The 17,577-nt window shown below is 39.8% G+C and overlaps 1 protein-coding gene across 2 annotated transcripts in view; it reads left to right on the plus strand.

The window, feature by feature from the left end:
* Positions 1-869: 869 nt before the first annotated feature.
* The window catches only part of add3a (adducin 3 (gamma) a), a 94,809-nt gene continuing 78,101 nt past the window's right edge, over positions 870-17,577 (plus strand). For both annotated transcript variants that reach the window (XM_058064919.1, XM_058064995.1), the window contains exon 1: positions 870-1,033. The gene's annotated coding sequence lies outside the window, so the exon portion shown is untranslated. The remainder of the gene's footprint in view (positions 1,034-17,577) is intronic.

The raw sequence follows: 17,577 nt of genomic DNA on the forward strand, positions 1-17,577 counted from the left end.
TCCTCTAATTGTCCTCTAATTGATGTTAATTAATGACTGTCCTCAACAATTAATTAAATGAGGAATGGGGAACATAGAATTAACTAGGGAGGAGCAATGAATAAGAGTGTCTAAGGACCGGATGGTCCACATTCAAGTGAGATAAACAATTAAAATAAAAAACAGCGCAGTCACTGTTTTCGTCATCTTGAAACTGAAAGAATTCGATGTTATTGCTATTTTTTAAAAAACTGTATTATGTATATTTTTGTGTTATTTTTTTTTTGTTCTAGTGTTGGGTGAGCTGTTTAATCTTTTTTATCCATTTTCTATGCCGGTTATCCTCACTGGTCCTGGACTGGTTGCCAGCTAGGCAGTGTTTCATCATTTTGTATTCAGTAATGCACTTTCTAATAGAAAAAGCCTGGAAATGCATTTGTATAAACTAAAACATTATAAGTTTTATATACTGTAAACTGGATAATCAATAATTAAATACATAGCTTTTCTAGCAACAGCTTGAAGTTACTGGAATTTCACTTTTGCTTTCAAGTGATTGGACCCATATGACCTCTTTTTCATTCAAAAATATATTTTTAGTTCTTGAGCTGCATACCCGCTAGATGGAGCCAGCACAGCATCTTTCAAGTCACAGTTTTCCTGTCTAAACACAGCTATTGCAACATTCTACATGTATATAAAAAATATGTCATGCCCATACAATACCCCCTTAATTATAATAAAGCAATGATATAATCATTTAATCAAATGTTCTGCTTTTAAATTTTTGACGTAACACATGTGTCTTTAAAAGCAGCTAAGTATTTGCCAAAAATACATCCCCCTCTGAAAGGAATGGGACCCAACTTCCTGCCAGTTAGTGAGACAACGCTTCCGCTTCTGAACGAATGAATGAACACACACGCTGCACTCTGCTGTGTTCTAATTGACTGAATGTCACTGAACGCGTTCAGACCGAAGTCGAACCACAGTCCAAATTCCATTTTGGTTTGGTATATTTGGCTCTGCTGATGATTGACTGACGTCACGGAAGGTAAGTGCGCACCCGTCACTTTCGCTGTCACATTGGAGAAGATCTCACAGTTGATATGTGAGTCATGTTTATTGAAGGCAGTGCGTTCTCAGCCACTCACGTTTGATAATTACAGTGATTTTGGGTTCAAGGTGAGCCTTAAGTGGAATAACCTAATTGTCTAAATGGTTGTCATGTTTAACAACCGCATTCTGTGTGTCTGGCTGTCTGTCGGTATGACGTGCGTCAATTACAGTTCTTCCTCAATTGGTTTGGATAATTTCTTTAAACAGATATTACATTCCCAAAGTAAAAGCTTATTTTGCCAAAATAGTCTTGCATTTCAGCACTTGCAAAAGCTCATATATCTCCCAAAACTGTTCAGTCATGCTTCAAAGCTAATTCTGTGCCAACAAAATGTAACGATCCTTCTAAGTTGCTTTTATATACTTGGATGGATCAGTACAACACCAGGGTTCACCTGTAAAAGCACCTGCAAAAAAGTCGTTTTTTTGTCGAGCTGATAAAATACATTTGCGAGTAAAAATGATTTTCTTTTTTACATGTTAGCATAACAATACCATCCAATGTTTGACGTCACACATTGCACTCAATCTGCCAAGGAAAGTGGAACTATTTTTACTCACAAACGGAACGTATCTTCCACACATTGGAGTAATGCGAAAATTGTGTTCAGTATATGGAATAAACAGCAATTTAAACGCATAAATAAAAAAAGTAGGAGTTTCACAACACAGATTCCCATCCACATCACAGCATGAGTTCTAGTTTCATCTGACTGTTAAATAATCAACTCATCCAAAGTTCCACAACATTTATATATAGTATCCAATGAAATGAAGCTGACATATTCATTCATTCATTCATTTTCTACCGCTTTTCCTCACGAGGGCCGCGGGGGTGCTGGAGCCTATCCCAGCTGTCTTTGGGCGAGAGGCGGGGTACACCCTGGACTGGTCGCCAGCCAATCACAGGGCACATATAGACAAACAACCATTCACACTCACATTCATACCTATGGACAATTTGGAGTCGCTAATTAACCTAGCATGATTTTGGAATGTGGGAGGAAACCGGAGTACCCGGAGAAAACCCACACATGCACGGGGAGAACATGCAAACTCCACACAGAGATGGCCGAGGGTGGAATTGAACACTGGTCTCCTAGCTGCCGGCATGTTTTGGAGAGAAAAATAATATACTTGAGAATGGAGCATCAGTTTAGATCAGAATGATCTGTTAAATTGAAAATTGTGCTAAATGTCGAATAACGGTTTTATCTGTAGGTTCCTGTAAGTAATTGTTCACCAAGATGGACCTACACATGGCATGTACATTTGCAATTTGACGAAATGACCAAATCGGCGACTCCAAATTGTCCATAGGTATGAATGTGAGTGTGAATGGTTGTTTGTCTATATGTGCCCTGTGATTGGCTGGCGACCAGTCCAGGGTGTACCCCCGCGACCCTTGTGAGGAAAAGCGGTAGAAAATGAATGAATGAATGAGTGACCAAATCAATTCCGTTGTGAGCAATTTCCAGGTTGGTTGGAGGTTATTTATTATGGTACTAGGTTATTTTAAATTTATGTAATTTCTGTTGCAAGAAATGAGCCAAACCAATGGAGAAAAATCTGAGCACAGTGGCCCCTAACTTTATAACTTTTAGGAGTGCCAGCAGAACATTTGGGGGCGCACACCGAAATCGACTTGCAAACTCGCGACTTGTAAATATTCACATTTCAGAATATTGGTGTGTCAGCATCTATTTTGATACCCACATAGTCTGTGGGGTACTGTTATATTATGTGTTCCACACTGTGATGAGCTCCTGTTGGTTTGTGATGTGTGAGAAAGGGTGCCAAGGGTGTAAATATTATACTTATTATTATGCTTTTTCCACTTTTCTGGCCTATAAATGTAGTTAGAATGTTGTCTTCTCGCGTTAAATGATGCCAACGATTCAGATAATGACGTTTGTGCATTTGGAAGTGAGCCGTGAAAGAAGTTTGGCATTGCTCAAAACACTCTGTTTGAAAAGGTGTGGTAAAACCGTTCCTTTGTGATGTCACAGATGGACGGACTTCCTTATATGGTTCATCGTTAGGAAGCACTTTGTGCGAGTGACCAATCACAGTGGAGTGGGCATGATAGTAATAATAATAGCTCCCCTTTAGCCTGATTCACTGATATACAAAACATCTCTTAAAAACAAGTTGATGTTTGACTAAGTTGTAGGTGGCTGCTGTCATTAATTACTTGGAAGAGGGGCGCTGGCATTATTGGCTGTAAATGATACATTCTATTCTGCTGAACTACAGTGTCTGTTAATATGTGGGCTATTTTTCCCTTAACTCGTAAGGAGTTGCCGTGATTATTTATTTTGGACAAAGTTTCTGCTGCCATTAATTTCTTTGCAAGATGAGGTCATGAATTTAATTGACCATCATTATCATGCACACAGTTATTGCGTGTGAACGAGCGTGCTGGAGGTTTCACTTTTGATTATTATACAGTCAGTCCATGACTTCACTGTACGTGTATGTGTGTATGGAATAGACTAGACTACATTTAGCATTCATGCGGCCATAGACTGCATTCATAAATGTCCTGGACTTTAGGTGCAAAGTGGACCAATCACTGTATGGTTAGCTTAGCCTGAGCACAATCAAAGTATTCGTCATAACAGATAAACCAAAAGTTGATTTGTCATTGTCCCCAGGAAGGAACGTCAATGAAAGTTGTTTTTGCAGTTTGATAACAATGCTGCCAACCATGACAAGTCTTCTAAATGCCTTAATTATAGCGGGGGTGTTTATTTCCAGAAAAGTGTTATTAAAGATGGAACTTCAAGTCAAGTCAGCCAACATTCCTTGTATACATGATGCCATTTCACCAGAGAAGTTATCTCAAGGCGCTTTACACATGGAGCAGATATAAAACCCCAACCTTCATACAAAAAGAGAAGCAACTGAACCCCACATTAGCAAGCAGCAATGGAAGCAAGGAAAAACATCCTCTTGACTGTAAAATAGCCCTGTATTGATGATAATCAGCCATAAATCTTCAGATTAATCCATTGTGGAGACATGCACCATGTATCGCGATAGAGGCATAGAAAAACCTTCTCATGATCTTCTAAATCAGGGGTCTCAAACACGCGGCCCGCGGGCCAAATGTGGCCCGCAGGACACTACTTTGAGGCCCCCGCCTTGATATGAAAGTTTAATGTTAGTGCGGCCCGCGCAAGTTTGATATGGATGCTGTATGGTATCATGTACCCAGAAAAAAATATTACGTTTGATTAATGTTCATGTTAAAGGTTAAATAACTGTTAATAGTTATCCTCCCTATCCGTGTGGAAGTGGTAAGTTTTTGGCTATTTAAGTTTAAAGGAAATAACTTGAAGGCTACCGTTTAGGTCGCTAGCTCTCTGGTTTGCGAGTTAGCATGTGTCTCAAGACCCTGCAGTTGCGCAATATGTTGTAGATAAAGAGTATAAATGTGACTATAGTCATGTCTACAGAGCTATAATAATGCTTTAATTTTAATCTGAAAAAAATAATTTGTCTACCCACCAACTATATGTGGTTTCTCAAGTTTTTATTATTTGCCGTTTTATTATTATTATATTTATTTATTTATTACTGATTGATTGATTTTCTTTATTCTTGATTTGGTCATTTATTTTTCATCTTTTTTTGTGTAGAAAAATAAAAAGATATTTGAGAACAGTGGAATGTTTTATCAGAGCTTTTCTTGTAGAAAATTGGAACCAATCAAAGTTTTTTAAATTTTTTGGTTTTTAATAAATGCATTTGTTTTTTGTTTTTTTGGGTCTCACCCAGACCCTAGCTCCAGTGGCCCCCAAGTAAATTGAGTTTGAGACCCCTGTTCTAAATACAGGTTTTTAACATTAAACGAGCCCCGCGTACAAGAAATAACACCCCTATAGTCACCTTTACACTTGTATTACCCAATATGGTAGACATCTTAGACATAAATACGATGAGAAACGTTAGCATAGACAGTGTACGCTCAGTGTATCTTTATTTAATCAAGTATAGACATTGTGGAAGTATATTTCTCCCTTGCTGCAGATTGCTTGTATTCTTCCTACTGACTGTCCAGCCATCCATCTTTTACCGCTAATCCGAAGTCAGGTTGCTGGGGTAGCAGCCTCAGCAGGGAAGCCCTCACTTCCCTTTCCCTGGCACTTTGTCCAGCTCCTCCCGGCGGATCCCAAGGCGTTCCCAGGCCAGTTGAGCGACATAGTCTCTCCAATGTGTCCTGGGTCTTCTCTGAGGCCTGAGGCCTGAAGACCTGACCAGATGCCTGAGCAACCTCATCTGGCTCCTCTCAATGAGGAGCAGCGGTTCCACTATGAATTTCTCCCGGCTCCTAGGATGCAAACTCCTCCACACAATAAGGTTGTTGCTCAGGGAGGTGTCTTATGAGTTATAACTGACTTCTTATTGACAGAAAGTTCTATAAATCAGATTTTGGACAGTATTTTTTTCTATTTCTTAGACATACATGTCTGTGGTTGGAGAAATCCCAGTAGATTTATTGTCCTCCTGCACTTGTGAACTTCAAGAGGACAGAGATGACTTCATCATTACCTCACTCTGTTCTGCTTCGAGGACTTATGAAAAACATGTGACTCCACACTTTTTCTATACAAGACAAAATGAGTCTCAGATGCCAGTGTTGTTTTTCTTTGTTACAAGATAGCATAGCTGAGTGTTTTATTACGGTGGTTTGCCTCGCTGTGAGGTGTGTTGTCATTTGTCACCAATTTGGCCTTTTTCAGCCTTCAACTCTGGGTTTGGTCACAACAACTAATTTTCTACCGCATAAATCTTTAAAGGAACTTTTCTATTTACTTTGGTATTTAGAAATACTCCCCCCCTGCAAAAACAACCCAGGCCAAAAGAGTTCCCGAGCTTCCAGAAAGGTTACAGATCTTTTTCAATAGTTTCTGGAACTTTTGTGAGCTGAAGAATTTTGATTAGGGCCCTATGAAATCTGTTTGAGAATTTAGAATTTTAGTCTGTAGAATTTAGTTTTGGGGCAGCACGGCGGTCGAGTGGTTAGCGCGCAGACCTCACAGGTAGGAGACCAGGGTTCAATTCCACCCTCGGCCATCTCTGTGTGGAGTTTGCATGTTCTCCCCGTGCATGCGTGGGTTTTCTCCGGGTACTCCGGTTTCCTCCCACATTCCAAAAACATGCTAGGTTAGTTGGCGACTCCAAATTGTCCATCGGTATGAATGTGAGTGTGAATGGTTGTTTGTCTATATGTGCCCTGTGATTGGCTGGCCACCAGTCCAGGGTGTACCCCGCCTCTCGCCCGAAGACAGCTGGGATAGGCTCCAGCACCCCCGCGACCCTTGTGAGGAAAAGCGGTAGAAAATGAATGAATGAATGAATTTAGTTTTTTGCATTTTACACTTATTTTTTAACCAGCATAATGTGTCTGCTTTTTGGGTTAGTGAATAAAATGTCAGTGAATTAAATGCAAAAACGCAATACATCTGGATGATTTTGCCCAGTAATTGAAAAATGGATGTCCCACATTGCTACAAAACCTTCAACAAACTGTCACAACTGGTCTTGTGATTTAATTCATTTTGTCATGTTATTGTATTCACATGTTTTAATTGAATTTTCTGGGATTATTATATTAAGATTTCCAAATAATTTACATTTATATTTTTTCTTTCCATTTCTGTTAATTTAGACCACATATACACGCATACCGTAAAACGCATTCTTGTGATATTCGGAGATTCCTTGAATGCATCTCACGGTCGGTGGAGTGACATAGAAGAAGTGTTGTTGCAATGACGAATGAACTTGTTTGTTTGGAGTTAGAGATGCATATATTGTGTTGGAATTGCACTGCTGTTGATGTGTTCATGTCAGAATAACGTTCTTAAGCCGGCAGACTCAATGTGACTCTGTGGGGAGCTCCACTGTGCCGGCATCGTAATAACAGAGAGCCATGGCGTCATTATTCAGCCATTTTCTACCGCTTATCTGGGGTCGCTGGGGTACTTAAACTCCTCCACTTGGGGCAGCATCTCATCCCCGAACTGAAGATGGCACTCCACCATTTTCCAGGCACAAACCGTGGACTCGGTCTTAGAGGTGCTGATTCCTATCCCGGCCACTTGACACTCTGCTGCGAAACGATCCAGTGAGAGTTGAAGTTCACCAAATGTGAACAGGACCTCAGATATACCATGAATCTATTCTGAAATGTTCATTAAACTTGGCACGCTTTGTTGTTTTGTATTACCTTAATTGAAACTGCACAGATATTCAACTAGAATACAAAACAATTAAGATTAAGATATGCCTTTATTCGTCCCTCAGTGGGGAAATTTGCATTGCGCAGCAGCAAGAGTACAGAAATCAGTTAAACAGTACAAAAATACACAATATAGAAAAATAAACAATATAAACAACCCAAGTATTAACAAAAATCAACAGTTTTTTACAATCAACAGTATGTAGATAATATGAAACGAGATGAGATATATGACCAGTCTATACACTGAGATCTTGCTAGTGAGTTAATATGAGGCATTATGGAAATACTTCACATAGAACTTAGTATATTGCATTTAGAGCCCTTATTATTGCACATGGAGGTTGAATTCTGCAGTTCTAATCGCCGCTTGTCATTAGTGTGATGGTACGTCCTGCAGCCAAACCAATTCAGAACCACTGTTTCAAAGTACAGTTCTGGCAGAAAAAGAAGTGATGTAAAAAACAAAAACAAAACATGAAGTAATAAATCATGTTTTCTGCTTGCAACACACGCAGGAGTTCAGATAATTTCACGATATTCATGTCAAAATGGCCAAAGCTTTTCTGTCTTAGTTCAGGTGCCAACTCAAACTGTGGTTTCACCTTGATTACAGTGCTCGGTGCTAATTACACTTTTGTCACGCCATGTTATGTGGCTTCTTGAGTCATGCTATTGTAAAGCCATAGTTGGAATGCTTTCTGTGGGAAGTTGTGACGCTTTTAGTTTAACCGCACGGTTAATGGCTGTATTAACTGCCAAGATGAGACACTTGGTTACATGTCGGTGTTCACACACAGTACAGTACCTCACAAAAGTGAGTACACGCCTCACATTTCTGCCAGCATTTTATCTTTCATGGGAAAACACTGAAGAGATGACACTTTGATTACAATATACCAGGGGTCACCAATGCGCCCGTGTGGACCACTTAAGGCTAAAAATAGCACTGATCACAAATTATCATTGTTATTTTGTACCTTAAATTTTGAATCAGAATTGCTTACATTAATGTATTTTTTTATAAAGTCTTATAACATCAAAAATTAAAACAAAGATATTTTATGTATCGCAGACCAGGGTTCAATTCCACCCTTCACCCTCGGCCATCTCTGTGTGGAGTTTGCATGTTCTCCCCGTGCATGTGTGGGTTTTCTCCGGGTACTCCGGTTTCCTCCCACATTCCAAAAACATGCTAGGTTAATTGGCGACTCCAAATTGTCCATCGGTATGAATGTGAGTGTGAATGGTTGTTTGTCTATATGTGCCCTGTGATTGGCTGGCAACCAGTCCAGGGTGTACCCCGCCTCTCGCCCAAAGACAGCTGGGATAGGCTCCAGCACCCCCGCGACCCTCGTGAGGAAAAGCGGCAGAAAATGAATGAATGAATGAATGAATATTTTATGTATAACGAACTCTGACCTCAAGTAAAAGTTCATGTGTGCGTGCGTCACCTCAAACGCTTTCCTCATACAGTGAAGCGGTGATGAGGAGTTAGCTTACTTGTGCAGTTTAGCTTAAAAAAACATGGCAGAAAAGCGAAAAAGGACTTAAAATTTTCACAGTGACTGGGAAAGAGAGTTTTTTTTTACTTTCTTTTAAAGAAAAATACAGGGTGACCCAAAAAAAACGGGCCCCAACTCTAATTAGGCCCTGTTTCCTAGTGTTTTGTCTGAATGAAATGAAACTGTGGTCATAACTAGTTTATTATATTCAAAACATCACATCAAAACATTAGGTTCTTTGGACTTTTTTTCTCCATTCTACAGCATATGTTCTAGATGGCCTCCATTTAGCTCCATGCATTTCTTGAGCAGCACGAAGTTGTCCATGATGTTCTTACAGACTGAATTGGTAATGGCTCTTATCTCCTCCCTGATGACTTTCTTGAGTTCCGTAATGGTTCTGGGTTTCCCTGTGTAGACTCTGTCCTTAAGATAGCCCCAAAGAAAAAAATCAGGGGGGCTATGGGGTGCCCACTCAAAATCAGTCTTGAGACTGATCACTCGGCCTCCGAAGTTCTCTTTCAGCCAATCGCGGGACAGGTTCGAGGTGTGAGAACTTGCTGGAACCAGAACTTGCTCATGAGCGACGGGTAGATGGTCTGGAGTTCATTCTTGAAGGTTTTGAGGACCTCCACATACCGCTCCTTGGTGACTGTCACCGCTATGTCGGAGAACTTAGATCACTGGATCAGGATATCACTACGTGCAGGTGCTTTAGCATTCGGTGTGACGGGTCGGTGGATACTTAACCAAGCCTTTTTAACAGACTTGACTGAGAAACTGAAAGATTTGAATCGTGAGCTGCAAGGTAAAGTTAAGACCGTCACTCACATAATTGCAGTAAATGCATATAAAACAAAGATGAACATTTTTCAGTGCTTTTACAGAACAAAAAAAAAAATGCTGCACTATCCCTTTGTGCGGTGAGTGTTAGATAACAATGCTCCTGCACCTGCAACTTTGGACAAAGCAGTACACAAGTACTCCCAAGTTATTAACAGGCTAGGACAGGTTTTGTGACTTTAATCAACTTGAACCATGTGTGTCATTCATTACAAATCCCTTCATGCAAGTGGACATGACATCCACTGCTGAGCAGCTCACTGCTTTGTTCAACTTTGACGTTGGACAGGTAGAGCAGGGCTCGACAATAACAAAGTACCGATGGCCCGGGGCAAGTTAAAACAAAATTCGGGCAAGTAAATCCAATCAGTGATATTCCCGTCGGGCAAGTGCACTTTGGCATGCCATACTGCTAAGAGTTTTTTTTTTAAAGCGGTTCTTGTTGGGTGTTGGTAAAACATGGACTGCGTAATTCCGGTGGTAATTTGCAAACCAATCCTTGCAAATCTTGAAATGGACCAATCAGAATAGTTTTTTTTAGACCGTAGTTCACAGTCCGCGTTTTACCCACACCCGTTCTTGTTCACGATCAACCAATCAGCGATCGTTTGACTAGGAAAACATCTATCATGGCGTCCTTGCCAACATGGTCTAATTCTTCAACGCAATGCGTCAGTACTATTATTTGATGAATTATCAGCATATATTGATATATGATATCATTATGCCAGGCTTTTCATTTTACATGGGGCAAGTTCGGGCAAGTAGTTCTCACCTTAAGGATTCCCCATGGGCAAGTCATTTTTGATTTTAATGTAGAGCCCTGTAGAGTTAGAAATCCTAACTATGTGCAGTTTTATTATTTTAGAAGTTTGCCGCAAAACAAGACATGTACCCCTTCATATTATCTGTGCTCACGAAGAAGCCGGGTTAATCAGAACCTGTTGACATGGAAACGACAATGGAAACGGGCTCAAGCCACAAGCAAATAATCATAACACAGCATAGGCTGTTCTGCTAGGAAATTACTCTGACCTTAATTAGCACATTAACTAAAAATATAAGATCACAATTCCCCCCATTTGATCATGTAAATGATCATACATCCTGAGAAGTATATACATGATTATATGACAGACAGGCATAATTATATAATCAGCGCCCCACCCTTGTCAAAGGTTAAGATACATATTCACAAATGCGCCTTACAAAATGCATGTCATTAAATACATTGCTTTTTATATATTTAGACTCAGAATCAGAAAGAAAAGAAAACATTCATATCCAGACAATTTGTTATTCAACATTCAACCTGACCGAAAGGGACACATCAAAAAAAATTCCCCAAGTATCAAACTCAGCATCAATGGCACATAGCAGGTTTATCTTAAGCACTTCAGAGTATGAATAATTTTTTTTCCAAATGATGTGATTATCATTGTATGTTTGTAGCTTTTATGCATCGGTGGTGTTAATAGAGCAAGTGTGATTACCTCATTACCAAAGTGTTTTTATGCATGTTCGTGTGCTACCTCTCCGCGCCTCACCCTCTCCAGCCCAAGCACCCATTTCCTCCGACATGAAGACACCCCTCCCGTCGGTCTCTGTGTTCCTTATGCGGTCTTGCTCCAGAGCTTGGATGTCTTCCCTTTTTGATGGAAATTGTTGAAAATCGTCCTCTCTGATTGCTTAGGTCAGGGGTCTCAAACACGCGGCCAGCGGGCCAAATGTGGCCCGCAGGACACTAGTTTGAGGCCCCTGCCTTGATATGAAAGTTTGTTAGTGCGGCCCGCGCAAGTTTGATATGGATGCTGTATGGTATCATGTACCCAGAAAAAATTATTACGTTTGATTAATGTTCATGTTAAAGGTTAAATAACTGTTAATAGTTATCCTCCTATCCGTGTGGAAGTGGTAAGTTTTTGGCTATTAAAGTTTAAAGGAAACAACTTGAAGGCTACCGTTTAGGTCGCTAGCTCTCTAGTTTGCGAGTTAGCATGTGTCTCAAGACCCTGCAGTTGCGCAATATGTTGTAAATAAAAAGAGTATAAATGTGACTATAGTTGTTTTGTCATGTCTACAGGGCTCTAATAATGCTTTGTTCATTTTAATCTGAAAAAAATAATTTGTCTACCCACCAACTATATGTGGTTTCTTAAGTTTTTATTATTTGCCGTTTTATTATTATTATATTTATTTATTACTGATTGATTGATTTTCTTTATTCTTGATTTGTTTATTTATTTTTCATCGTATTTTGTGCAGAAAAAAAATAAGATATTTGAGAACAGTGGAATGTTTTATCAGAGCTTTTATTGTAGAAAATCAGAACCAAAGCACTGAAAAAGTTTGTATATTTTTCTGTTTTTAATAAATGCGTTTTTTTTTTTTTTGGAAAACCTGATGCGGCCCAGCCTTGCCCAGACCCGAGCTCCAGTGGCCCCCAGATAAATTGAGTTTGAGACCCCTGGCTTAGGTGTAATGCTGGCATTGGGCTGTGTCGGTTATGTTATGTCTTGTGTTGTGATCGATTGTAAGCAAGCTGGTCTTCCTTGAAGCATACTTAACACGTCAGTATATGAAAGCTGATTGCGTGAGTCCTCAATTTTAACTGGAAGTCTTTAGTTTTATACAAGAAAACAAACATTGCAATTAACTATTTCAGGGTCCTGATTAGTTGTGAATGCAAGGAAATGGTTTCCTTTCATCACATTATTTACTCAGATCTAGAGGGCACAGCCATGATTTGGTTCCTGTTCCAGTTTGTGCACGCACACATGCACGCACGCATGCACGCACAATGATAAATCACAGTTGGCAGGTCTGTGCCTGGCTGGCGTTACCGTGGGTACGTACTGTTTGCTGCTGTGTTGTCCTTTTATTTAACTGGGTCAGCTTGTGTACCAAATGATGACGCTCATCCTCACTGTCTCACAGCTAAAACCCTGTCAACACAGCTTAGCAGCGCCTTAATGTTGTGCTTGTTTATTGGATTTATTGTGTTGGCCGGACGTGTACCAGAATCTTATTCTACAAAAATATTCATTATCTAGTACGGTTAAGTCCAGTCTTAATATAAAAATTAGTTTGAAAGGTAACTGTTTCTAATCTGTGACATGGTCATTTTACATGCACAATTACTTATCCTGGATGAGATCTTAACATATGAAATGAGCAGAAAGTATTTTTAAAATGTTAAATGGTGAGAACAAAACATTTGAATCACATTCACTGACCTGCAAAAACAACTGAAAATGCTGAAATATACAGTAAATACAGTACATGCATGGCAGTAGTTACTGTTAATTTGTAAAGAAACAGTGCAACACCAGTCGCTTGTCTGTTGTGGTCTTCTCTAACTTTGCTTTGAACACCTTTTGCTGGTGTACACTTAGAAACCTGTACCACGCATGCATGTTCTTAATCTATACCTTAAGAGAACCAAACGTTCCCTTCAGAATAAGCTTTCACGCGTTTGTGCTTATATCACCTTTTCAGTTTAAATACGCAGTTAAATCAAACTACACTTTGTTTACATTTTTAGCTATCTGCTCATACAACAGGGCGGCACGGCGGTCAAGTGGTTAGCGCGCAGACCTCACAGCTAGGAGACCAGTGTTCAATTCCACCCTCGGCCATCTCTGTGTGGAGTTTGCATGTTCTCCCTGTGCATGCGTGGGTTTTCTCTGGGTACTACGGTTTCCTCCTACATTCCAAAAAAAACATGCTAGGTTAATTGGCGACTCCAAATTGTCCATAGGTATGAATGTGAGTGTGAATGGTTGTTTGTCTATATGTGCCCTGTGATTGGCTGGCGTACCCCGCCTATCGCCCGAAGACAGCTGGGATAGGCTCCAGCACCCCCGCGACCCTCGTGAGGAAAAGCGGAAGAAAATGAATGAATGAATACAACAGGAGTTCAGAATATACATACAGAAAGGATTGAGGCAGACGTATGATGTCATATCACTTCTCTGGGACTTGTCGCAACATGGGAAGACTGAATTCCCTTTATCTCAGCATAGGAAATAACTGGATAGGACCCATCTTTTGTTTGGTCCATGCTGGATGGCCACTGATATGCTTTGGGTGGGAGGTTACACAAACAGCATAGAGATCATGGCTATGTGATATCCTGGTGTACCATGCTTCTGTGTCCTTTTATGGTCAATGATATGTGTTTCAAGAACAATTGTTCCTGACTGTGTAGAGGAGTGATGTCATTCCTCTGGTGGTCCAAAGAAGCATGTTGTTGTATCCCAAAGATGTCATCATCATCATCACTCTGGCAGCGATGTTTTGTTCCGGAAAAATCTGTTTCATGGCCTCTCGGACAGACAACAGAGGCAAGAGCTGACAAAGACACATGATTAATATACATATAGACATATGTCTATACACATATAGACAAACAACCATTCATACCACACTCACATTCATACCTATGGACAATTTGGAGTCGCCAATTAACCAAGCATGTTTTTGGAATGTGGGAGTAACCGGAGTAACCGGAGAAAACCCACGCATGCACGGGGAGAACATGCAAACTCCATGAACTTTTCAAATCACTATTATTAATTTGATTTATCTCCATCTTACACTGTTTTTTTAATTATTTTTCCACATAATTGTGCTTTGCTAAACAATTTCAAAAGTCACACTGCAGTCATCCACACAATCCCCCGCATCCCCTTCGCTCCTCAGACTCTAACCTCCTGGCACTCCCCTGTAAGACCAAGCTCCGAACCTGTGGAGACGGAGCTTTCTCCATCGCTGCCCCCACCCTCTGGAACTCTTTGCCCCATTCACTCTGTGCTTGCCCTGACCTTCCCAGTTTCAAAAAACAACTAAAAACCCACCTCTTTAAATCTGTTTTTAATGTCTAACTTTTTTTTTCATTAGTGCTGCGCCCCACCCCGCTTTTAGCCTTGTTTTAGCTCTGAATTAATGTTTGGATATTGTATTTTAATGCATCTTTTACTCTGTTTTTACACAACTCTATTTTTATATCTTTTTCTCTACTGTAAAGCGTCTTTGAGTACTCTGAAAAGCGCTACAAATAAAATGTATTATTATTATTATTATTCCACCATTCTGAAAACAAGAATAATCTTTACATATGTCCAAATTCCTTTGCATTAATATGAAAAAGAACAAGAACTGGGATTTTTTTCAGCACCCAGGAATTGTGTACAGATCCTCGCAACATGGACTATGCTTCATTGACTATCAGGGCTTCAGAGTATTCATTTTCTACCGCTTTTTCCTCACAAGGGTTGCGGGGGGTGCTGGAGCCTATCCCAGCTGTCTTCGGGCAAGAGGCGGGGTACACCCTGGACTGGTCGCCAGCCAATCACAGGGCACATATAGACAAACAACCATTCACACTCACATTCATACCTATGGACAATTTGGAGTCGCCAATTAAGCTAGCATGTTTTTGGAATGTGGGAGGAAACCGGAGTACCCGGAGAAAACCCACGCATGCACGGGGAGAACATGCAAACTCCACATAGAGATGGCCGAGGGTGGAATTGAACCCTGGTCTCCTAGCTGTGAGGTCTGCGCGCTAACCACTAGACCGCTGTGCCGCCGGCCTCAAGTAGTACACAACAAAATCAACTTGCAAAGTAATTATTCACATTTACTTTTACACATAATTTTTCACATTTGCAGTATAGATTCAATATATTTCGTCGCATTAAATGAGTCAGATTACTGCAATAATTTATTTCTCAATTTTTCCCACCTCAGTGTGACACCGCCAGTATTTTTAGTATATATTGTCTGCCAGTCTGACATTCATAACGATGGTCACACAATAAGAATGGGTTCCACGATGCCTATGTGATATGCAAGCAAGTGTGAAATTCTGCCTGACTTAGTACAAGAGACTGCAGAAAGGGGTTATTCATATATCCTTGAATTGTACTTTGCGCCTTTTATAGGATTCGTCATGGAATAACTCGTAGCGTAAACAACCAAGCAGGACAGAAGTGACTTTGCAGAGCTATGGTGCCATCTGGAGCTTTTCATATTCAACATCCATCTACACGCAACTCCCGGCAGTGCAGGCAACACCTCGAGTCACCAAGGCTGTTGCACAACCTTCACTGCACACGCCCATACATTGTTTTGGGTGAATCTACCATACACTATTCCCAGTTGGCTGATATCATTATAGCGGCAGGCAAGCATGACACCCTCCAAAATAACTTCATACATTCTTTTCATAGATCATATCTTGTCCAACCGTGGGTCAGGCTTCCTGGTGTTGATACAGTTGGTGTTTGTGCAGATAGATGGTTATCAAGGGCAGAGGCCCGTCTGACCCTCCCTTTAGTTGCCGGTACAGCAAGCCTGCAAAATATATATCATCTAAATCGTTGCAAAGTACATAATAGGTACAATTCCTCCAACAGTTTGAGTATTTAAATAATTGACGATCATGCAAGGACAGAGGATCGAACCTGCAACCTTCACTCTACCACCCAAATTATGCCACCCCCACGTACTTGATCATAAGATGGAGAAAAAGACTTCCCTATTCAACAGGGCGATACCTCTGAAATGACTGAGGCATGAGGATATGACTTCATGCCAGATCACAAACATTTTTCGGCTTCTAAAAGGATAAACTTATTACCTCTACCACTCTCGCTTTCATGTCTCGTTTTTCCAGTTTGAGGCCGGCAGCTCTCCAAAGTCAAAGACTTACACGATCAGCGAAGGACGGCAAAAGATTACAGTAAATATGAGGATGGTCTTTATTTTCCTCATGCCAGCATTATGTTTGAAAAAAAAATAAAAGGGGTAACATTTTATTAATATTAATCAATATTAATCAATATTTAGAGGTTGGTCAGAACCTTTCGAAGTTTAACAGAAAGTTTTCATAGCTGTACAATTATAGTTTTGCATGCAGAAAACACTCGGAGATGCATATAAATACTTATATATGACAAATTAAAGAGATGAATGAACATTTAAGGTCACTTTTACTTTGATTTAAGACATGATTGTAGACAAAGACAGCGGTGGCATCAAGATTTTGTTTTGGGAATTCAATTAGTGTTTTTCACTGTCTTTATCAAAGGGGTGTTTAGATGTGCTATATATATATATATATATATATATATATATATATATATATATATATATATATCACTTTGTTGACAGTTACTATGGTACCCATTAAGTCATTGGATGGTCATATCACCTCGTACTTTGGTACTTGACAAAAAATACAAAATAAAAATAAATTTAAAAAATAATAATAATTAAAAAATGTAAAAATTATATTAGGAAAGCAAGAAGTGAACAAATGTAACAGTTGCTGATTGTAAAAGTACCAGATGGAGGGGTAGGATTTAATAAGCTTTGCTTCTTCCTACTCCTTTTGGACATGTGGAACTGTGAACTGATTATGGGATGCACTCAATTGTAATCTGATGCATGTTCAAATGAAATAAAACCATTACCATTACTACTTATTTTGAGTTTTTTTGCAGTTGTGATGAAAAAGAAAAACAGAGGCTTGTGGTGTAACTGTGTTAGCTAGCAAAGAATAGTCAATCGTTGATGACATCATAGACTGTCAATGAACGAGTTCCCGTTGCTGCTTGCCAGGACATTTGACGATAAAAATATTAAGAACATAGTTGTGCTCATGCAGTGTGTATTAACATAATGACGAAAAGGCCACCACATTGTATGCGAATTGGAAAATGTACGCAAACTGAGGTAACATTTTGCCGTCAATTTCCATTGTTAACCAGACATGCTCGCAGTTGTTCCACGGTACTTACATTAATGTATTTTGTTTATCAGACTACCAAAATGCCCATGTGTATTATAAAAGATTACATTTTATTTTGAAAT

The sequence above is a fragment of the Doryrhamphus excisus genome, chromosome 1, assembly GCF_030265055.1.
Source record: "Doryrhamphus excisus isolate RoL2022-K1 chromosome 1, RoL_Dexc_1.0, whole genome shotgun sequence".
In the NCBI taxonomy this organism is placed as follows: Eukaryota; Metazoa; Chordata; class Actinopteri; order Syngnathiformes; family Syngnathidae; genus Doryrhamphus; species Doryrhamphus excisus.